Here is an 8,999-nt window from a genome sequence, read left to right as displayed (position 1 = left end):
AGGACAAAAGCCTTGGATCCCTGTTGACCTCTTACATAGCAACAAGCAGGCCCCTGTTTTTCGGCCTTGCCAATACAGCTCCAACCTACTTTAACCAGGCCTGTCCTGCCTTGACTTTTGGACATGTTACTATCAGAAGACTCCTGCTGTCTGCCCAAGATCTCTCTCACTCCTCTCAAGCTACCTCCCCATATCTCAGCAGCTCAGCCTCACAGTCCAGCCTCAGCCTGAACCTCTCCCAGCTCACACTGTGATCTCAAGTGACCCTGAAATCTAGCCCAAACTCTCCCTCTTTCTCATCAACCCAGCATCTCCAAGCCCTTTCAGTCCATTTTGTTCTATATAAACCACTGTTCTGTAAGGCAGGGGGTCTTTTCACTGCTGTATGCTCACTGGCAACTCTCTCCCATGCACTCACCCATGCATTGTCCTATATGAGCACTCTAGGGAGGGATACAGGAGACATCAAGTCTCTGCAGCTGCATGAAGTGTTGATTGGGCTTATAAGCTCAGAGTAGGGGAACTCAAGTGTGGCCCACTGGATACAATCTGATAGCACAGTATTAGTAAAAATCATAAAATAGTATTCATTGAGTCATTATATGCTAGACATGGCTAGTAGTGTTTTAAAATGTGTTGTCCCATTTCATTTTGCTTAAGCACAAGATACTATTATTATCATCATTTTCCAAGTGAAGAAGAGTGGAGATTACCCAAGATGCTATTGCTAAGCAGTGGCAAAGCCAGAATTCAAACCTGGAAGCATTTCTTAATGATGATGGTTCCTTTTTGTTGGATTTGTGAGAGTCTGGTTGATTATACACACTCTATACACTGTCTACACACTCCAGAAGGTTTTACTTTTTTTTTAATTTTTTGACAGGCAGAGTGGACAGTGAGACAGAGAGACAGAGAGAAAGGTCTTCATTTTCCATTAGTTCACCCTCCAATGGCCACTGTGGCTGGCGCACCACACTGATCTGAAGCCAGGAGCCAGGTGCTTCTCCTGGTCTCTCATGTGGGTGCAGGGCCCAAGCACTTGGGCACATCCTCCAGGCATATCAGTAGGGAGCTGGACCACAAGTGAAGCAGCCGAGGCTCAAACCAAAGCCCATAGGGATGCCAAAGCTGCATGCAATGGCTTTACCTGCTATGCTACAGTGCTGGGCCAAGATTAAGACTTTCAAAAGTCCTTATATATGACCTAAGTTACAGAGAGGCAGAGGCAGTGAGTGAGGTCTTCCATCTGCTGGTTCACTCCCAGATGAATGGCCAGAGCCATACCAATCTGAAACCAGGAGCCAGGAGCTTCTTTTGGGACTCCTATACAAGTGCAGGGGCCCAAGGATTTGGACCATCTCCTACTGCTTTCCCAGGCCACGGCAGAGAGCTGGATCTGAAGCAGAGCAGTTGGGACTCGAACCAGCACCCAATATGGGATGCTGGCATGGCAGGCAGTAGCTTTCCTGCTAAGCCACAGTGCCAGACCCAAATGTTCTTAAATACAGGTTTTTGACTAATTTTGATAAAAATTTCCAGAACTCTGAGGGAAAGAAAAAAAACTTTTTTAGAAAAAGCACTAAGGGGCTGGCACTGTGGCACAGTGGGTTAATGCTCTGGCCTGAAGTGCCGGCATCCCATATGGGTGCCATTTTGAGACCTAGCTGTTCCCTTCCTATCCAGCTCTCTGCTATGTCCTGGGAAAGTAGTAGAAGATGGCCCAAGTCCTTGGGACCCTGCACCCGCATGGGAGACCTGGAAGAAGCTCCTGGCTCCTGCCTTTGGATCAGGGCAGCTCTGGCTGTTGTGGCCAATTGGGGATTAAACCATCGAATGGAAGACCTCTCTCTCTCTCTCTGTCTCTCCTCTCTCTGTGTAACTCTGACTTTCAAATAAATAAATAAATATTTTTTTTTAAAAAAAAGCACTAAAATTCTAAAGGAGAGCAATGAAGAATTAGTTATAAGAATGAATAAATCAAGCCGGTGCCGTGGCTCACTAGACTAATCCTCCGCCTTGCACACCAGCACACCAGGTTCTAGTCCCGGTCGGGGTGCCAGATTCTCTCCCGGTTGCCCTTCTTCCAGGCCAGCTCTCTGCTGTGGCCCGGGAGTGCAATGGAGGATGGCCCAAGTGCTTGGGCCCTGCACCCCATGGGAGACCAGGAGAAGTACCTGGCTCCTGCCTTCAGATCAGCACAGTGTGTCGCCCGCAGCACGCTGGCTGTGGCGGCCATTGGAGGGTGAACCAGTGGCAAAGGAAGACCTTTCTCTCTGTCTCTCTTTCTCACTGTCCACTCTGCCTGTCAAAAAAATGAATAAATCAAACAAATTTATGGATTTATGTTTTTATTTAAAATATTTTTGGTTCTGTATTTGAATGTTTCATCTAAGTTCTGGAATATATCTGTACTTTCTATCGTTTATTAAGCTTTGATATACTTTTGTATATAGATGGAGTGTTCACCTTTTCCCTAATTAATTCCTCTAAAATGTAAAACTTTTAGGAGGATTTTTGGTTTCTTATTACATTGTGATTGTGTGAGTTCAGTAAGAATTTGTACTCATGATGTCATGTTATAACTGAGAACATTAGCATATTACAAATTAAGCACAGAACACATGGCTTCAAGTGTTCCTAGACTTTCAGTGAGTAAATAGAAATTGTCACTTCTTAGCCTCCCAAACATCAAAACATTAGATACTGAAGTCAAAAAAGAAAATATAAGGGGCTGGCACTGCAGCAGAGTGGGTGAAGATGCCACTGGTGATGCCAGCATCCCATTTGGACACCAGTTCAAGTCCTGTCTGTTCAATTCTGCTCCAACTCCCTGCTAATCCACCTGGGAAAGCAGTGGAATATGGTCCAAATCCTATAACCATGTGGGATACCCAGAAGAAGCTCCTGGCTCCTGGCTTCAGACTGGCACAGCCCTGATCATTGTAACCAATAGGAGAGTGATTTAGCAGTTAGAAGACCTCTCTCTCTCTCTAAGTCTACCTTTCAAATAAACAAAAATCTGTAAAAAAGAAAATATAATTCCTTTTTGCATTGGATTTTTAGCTTGGAGAGATTCTGAATCATAGCTCATTATATATGTTTAATGCAAATAAAAAATAGATTATAATGCACTTGCTTTTTAATTGCAACTTTGTTCATTGTTTTTAGATTTGCTAATTTTAGAAGTTTTATGGGGGGCTGGTGCAATGGCATAGTGGGTAAAGCCACTGCCTGCAGTGCCCATTCAGACACTGGTTCAAGTCTCAGCAGCTCCACTTTTGATCCAGCTCTCTGCTATGGCCTGGGAAAGCAGTGGAAGATGGCCCCTGTGCTTGGGTCCCTGCACCCACAGAGGAGAACTGGAAGAAGTTCCAAGGCTCCTGGCTTTGGATTGGCCCATCTCTGGCTGTTATGATTATTTGGGGAGTGAACTACTGGATAGAAGACTTCCTTTCTGCCTTTATCTCTATGTAACTCTGCTTTTCAAATAAATAAATAAATAAATCCTTTTTTAAAAAATGTTTTATGGGGCTTATTAATGTATGATTAATCAACATTTCTAGTTTCCTTATATAATGTCATTATAGTATAATATTCTACTATTACCTTTTAACTCTGTTCTTTGTTTAGGATGACAACTCAATTTGTTATATTCTTTGGTTTGGTTACATATTTTTCTTTTTTAAAAGATTTATTTATTTGTTGGTATGTCTGAGTTACATAGAGAAGGAGAGGCAGAGAGAGCGAGCGAGGTCTTTCACACACTGGTTCACTCCCCAGTTGGCTGTAATGGCTGGAGCTGTGCCAATCCAAAGCCAGGAACCAGGAGATTCTTCCAGGTCTCCCATGTAGATGCAGGGTCCCAAGGATTTGGGCCGTCTTCTACTGCCTTCCCAGGCCATAGCAAAGAACTGGATCAGAAGTGAAGCAGCCAGAACATGAACCAGTGCCTATATGAGATGCCCTCATTGCAGGCGGCATCTTTACCCACTACTCCACAGGGCCAGCATTGTTATATATTTTTCTTTTGATCTTTGTGCCTCTTGCCTGGCAGAATTTTTCAGAAGTATAATTCCCAGCATAATACTCCTGGCCTGGCACTTTGAGATAGTGAATTCTGGCTACATAACAGATATAGCTAAGTTTATTAATGGACTGCAAGTAAAGCTAGCCTGAAGACCACTCCTTCTAAACCCTCATTCTTGCTCAAAGTTGGCTAAAAATGTGCTCACACTGACCCCTTCTCATCAAATGTTTCTCTATTACATGGGTCTGGATCAAAAACCAGGTCAAATAAAACGTGGAAAAATTGGAACATGATCAGCTGCATTTTCAGAAATGGATTTTGTTCACAAGGAGGAAACAAAAATCAAGATGCAATGAGTAATTAGTGTCAATCCTAAATCAGATTAGATGAAGCAGGGTGGTTATAAAGGAAGGGTTTTTTAATGAATTATTGTTTGATAGTAACTATAACAGAACATTCTGTTAGAACTATATCCTCTAGAGAGGGCTCCCATTTTGAAGGAGACATGCTAACTAGATGTGATACTTAGTTTTCTCATACCTAATGCTAGAAATTTTGTACAGCACTCACAGTGAACTTCTGAGGAAGTTCTTTGACATTGTTGTTCCTGAGAAGCTGGGATTAGGATGCAGAGTACTAATTCAAACTTTGGAAAAATAAAATTACTGATGCTGTAAGATTGATCTGGGCATTGCCACGTGAGGCTGGCTGATATGTCTCAGAATAACAGTCATTTGTGTACTGCAGGACACAGAGTAGCTCACTTTTGGCCAACCCAGCACAATACATACAACTCACTGTGTGTGCTTCCACTCCTGGAGCAAAGGTTACTGGCTCATTTTGGGCTATTTGGAAGATATTAAGACATACTATTTGATAACCAAAATGTTACTCTGAAGCTATAAATTTTTCTTGACAGGCAGAGTTAGACAGTCAGAGAGAGACAGAGAGAAAGGTCTTCTTTCCGTTGGTTCATCCCCCAAACGGCTGCCATGGCAGGCACACTGTGCCCATCTGAAGCCAGGAGCCAGGTGCTTCCTTCTGGCCTCCCATGCAGGTACAGGGCACAAGCACCTGGGCCATCCTTCACTGCCTTCCCGGGCCACAGCAGAGAGCTGGACTGGAAGAGGAGCAACCGGGACAGAATCCAGCTCCCCAACTTGGACTAGAACCCTGAGTGCTGGTGTCACAGTAGGAGGATTAGCCCAGTGAGCCATGGCACTAGCCTGAAGCTATAATGCTTAATCCAGTCACCTTGCCATGAGACCCCTCCAGGGCACATATATGTGAATAATTTTATGATATTGAACAGGCTGGATCTGAGCAATATCCCTTTAGCAGAGGGGGGAACACCCATTCCATGTCATAGAAAGCCCATGGGTCTGACCTCGCTAAGGCAACTGCAAATGGGACTTGAAATTCAATAAACCTGTAGCAGGCTAAATCTTTTTTAAAAAGATTCATTTATTTACTTATTTATTTGAGAAGCAGAGAGAGAGAGAGAGAGAGAGAGAGAGATCGTCCATCCATTGTTTCATTCTCTAAATGGCCACAGTGGCTGGAGCTGGGCCAATCCAAATCAGGATCCAGGAACTTCTTCCGGGTATCCTGAGCAGGTACAGGGCCCCAGGACTTGGGCATCTTCTACTGCTTTCCCAGGCCATAGTAGAGAGCTGAATTGGAAGTGGAGCAGCTGCAATGTGAACCAGTGCCCATATGGGATGCTAGCACTGTGGGCAGTGGCTTTATCTGCTATGCCACAGTGCCAGCATCCCATATGGGCACTGTTTCAAGTCCTAGCTGCTCCACTTCTAATCAACTCTCTGCCATTGCCTGGGAGAAGAGTGGAAGATGGCCCAAGTACATGGGCTCCTACGCCTGTGTGAGAGACCTGGAAGAAGCTCCAAGGCTCCTGGCTTTGAATTGGCTCAGCTTCTGCCATTGAAGCCATCTGGGCAGAGAACCAGCAGATGGAAGACTTCTATCTGCCTCTGCCTCTCTGTAACTCTGCTTTTCAAATAAATAAATAAATAAATCTAAAAAAATAGCTGCACAGAAACTGGCTGTGCAATCCTTCTCATAATGCAGAGGATCTCTAAAGCTAAACCCGAGACTAGAAACTTTATCTGAAGCAATGCCTACAGGGGCTGGTGTTGTAGTGTACCAGGTAAAACTGCCAACTTCTACTCAGTATCCCATATGGATGCTGGTTTGAGTCACAGCTGCTCCACTTCTGATCCAGCTCCCTGCTAATGGCCTTGCAAAAGCAGCACAAGGTGACTCAAGTACTTGTTCCCCTACCACTCATGTGGAACACCCTGAAGAAGCTCCTAGCTTTGGCATGATCAATCCCTGGCTTACGCAACCATCTGAGAATGAACCAGTAATGGAAAATCTCTGTCTCTCTTTCTTTCTCTGTTAACTTGACTATTAAGTAAATAAATAACTAATAAAATAAATACTTAAAACTTTGTCTCCTTTCATTCTTACAATACCCTGGTCAGACAGTCATTGTTCCTTTTCCCTGAGGTTTGAGGAATAACAAGAAATAGGGGCAATTGACACAAAACTTCTATAATACCAAATCAGGGCTCAGCCTCTTGTCTGTGTCTCTTAGCCCAAAATTTCCTTGCCTATACAGTATCAAAAAAAATTTGGGACCAATGCTGTGGCACGGTAGGCTAAGCCTCTATCTGCAGTGCCAGCATCTCATATGGGTGATGGCTCTAGTCCCAGCTGCTCCACTTTTGATCCAGCTCCCTGCTAATGGCTTTGGAAAGCAACAGAAGATGGCCCATGTCTTTAGGCCTCTGCATCCATGTGGAAAGAATCTCCTGGCACCTGGCTTCAGCTCAGCTCAGCTCTGTCCATAGTGGCCATTTAGGGAGTGAACCAACAGATGGAAGACCTCTCTTTCTCTCTCTCTCTCTCTCTCTCTCTCTCTCTCTCTCTCTCTCCCTGCTTGTCTGTAAACACTGCCTCTGAAGTAAATAAATAAATCTTTTTTTTTTTTAAAAAGGAGTGATACAGCTGGCCTGACAAGCTAGTAATCACTGGACAAAAGAAGTCATTTGTTTCTGCAATAGATAAAACCCTGTTAGCCAAAATTGTCTGGAAAGGTTTATTTAGGGGAGTTTCAGATCCAGGTAAGAAAAATCCAAGTCTGGGAAGTAAATAGCTATCATTTACATGTAAACCCCAGGCCAACTGAAGCCCACTGGGACATCATAAAAATTCCCTAAAGAACATGTCATTGCCAACAATAAAAGGAAGATCACAAGCACCACTGAACAATCGGGAACTTGGCCAAAGCTCAACAATCACCTGTCAGCCCCAATTTTCATCTATAAAAACCTTTACTTCTAACTTCTCGGGAAGCCCTGAAATGAAGCAAAAGTTCTCATCTTACTTTGGACTTTGCCATAAATACCTCAATCTACCACCACTCAATGTCAGTGATTGGCTTACTGTGTGTTGTGCAAGCACATATAGGTTAGGGGGTTCTTTTTTTGTTTCTGTTTTAAAGATTTATTTATTTATTTGAGGCTCAGAGTTACACAGAGAGAAGAGAGGCAGAGAGAGAGAGAGAGAGAGAGAGAGAGAGAGAGAGAGGTCTTCCAACTGCTGGTTCACTCTAATTGGCTGCAATGGCTGAAGCTGCACTGATTTGAAACCAGGAGCTTCTTCTAGGTCTCCCATGTGGGTGCAGAGGCCGAAGGACCTAGGGCATTTTCCACTACTTTCCCAGGCCAAAGCAGAGAGCTGGATCAAAAGTGGAGCATCTGGGACTCAAAGTGGTGCCCATATGGTATGCCAGCACTGCAGGCAGTGATTTTTTTTTATTTTTATTTTTAACTTTTATTTAATGAATATAAATTTCCAAAGTACAGTTTATGGATTAGAATGGCTTCCCCCCCATACTATCCCTCCCACCCACAACCCTCCCCTTTCCCACTCCCTCTCCCCTTCCATTCACATCATGATTCATTTTTGATTCTCTTTATATACAGAAGATCAGTTTAGCATACATTAAGTAAATATTTCAACAGCTTGCTCCCACACAGAAACATAAAGTGAAAAATACTGTTTGAGTACTAGTTATAGCATTAAATCTCAATGTACAGCACACGAAGGACAAAGAACCTACATGAGGAGTAAGTGCACAGTGACTCCTGTTGTTGACTTAACAAATTGACACTCTTGTTTATGGCATCAGTAATCACCCTAGGCTCTTGTCATGAGCTGCCAAGGCTATGGAAGCCCTCTGAGTTCACCAACTCTGATCATATTTAGACAAGGCCATGGTCAAAGTGGAAGTTCTCTCCTCCCTTCAGAGAAAGGTACCTCCTTCTTTGATGACCCGTTCTTTCCACTGGGATCTCACACGTGGAGATCTTTCATTTAGGTGTTTTTTTCCCCCAGAGTGTCTTGGCTTTCCATGCCTGAAATACTCCCATGGGCATTTCAGCCGGATCCGCATGCCTTAAGGGCTGATTCTGAGGCCAGAGTGCTGTTTAGGACATCTGTCATTAGTGATTTTACCCACTATGCCATGGGGCAGGTCCTGGTTAGGGGGTTCTATAACAACATTGTTAATGACTTTGGGGGAATTGTTGTGCAATGGGAGCAGCAATGGTACTTGAACCCAGGCATGCTGACATAGAATGTAGGCATCTCAAGCAGTGCTCCAATTACTATGCTGAATCCCATTCCCTTAGTTTGTTAAATTAGCTTTCTATTTGAATGCCAGAGAGACTGAGAAGACAGCAGAGATCATCCATCTGATGGTTCACTCCCCAAATGCCCAGAATAGCTGGGGCTGAGTGAGGCCAAAGCAAGGAGCTAAGAACTCATTCCAGGTCTCCCTCATGGCTGGCATGGTTCTGAGTGGCTTAGCCTTCAAGGGTGCCCATTAGCAAGATGATGAAATTAGGAGAAGAGCCAGGATTCTGTCCTAGGCACTCTTGTAGCT

The sequence above is a fragment of the Oryctolagus cuniculus genome, chromosome 8 (genome assembly GCF_964237555.1).
Source record: "Oryctolagus cuniculus chromosome 8, mOryCun1.1, whole genome shotgun sequence".
NCBI lineage: Eukaryota > Metazoa > Chordata > Mammalia > Lagomorpha > Leporidae > Oryctolagus > Oryctolagus cuniculus.
This window is presented reverse-complemented; position numbering follows the sequence as displayed.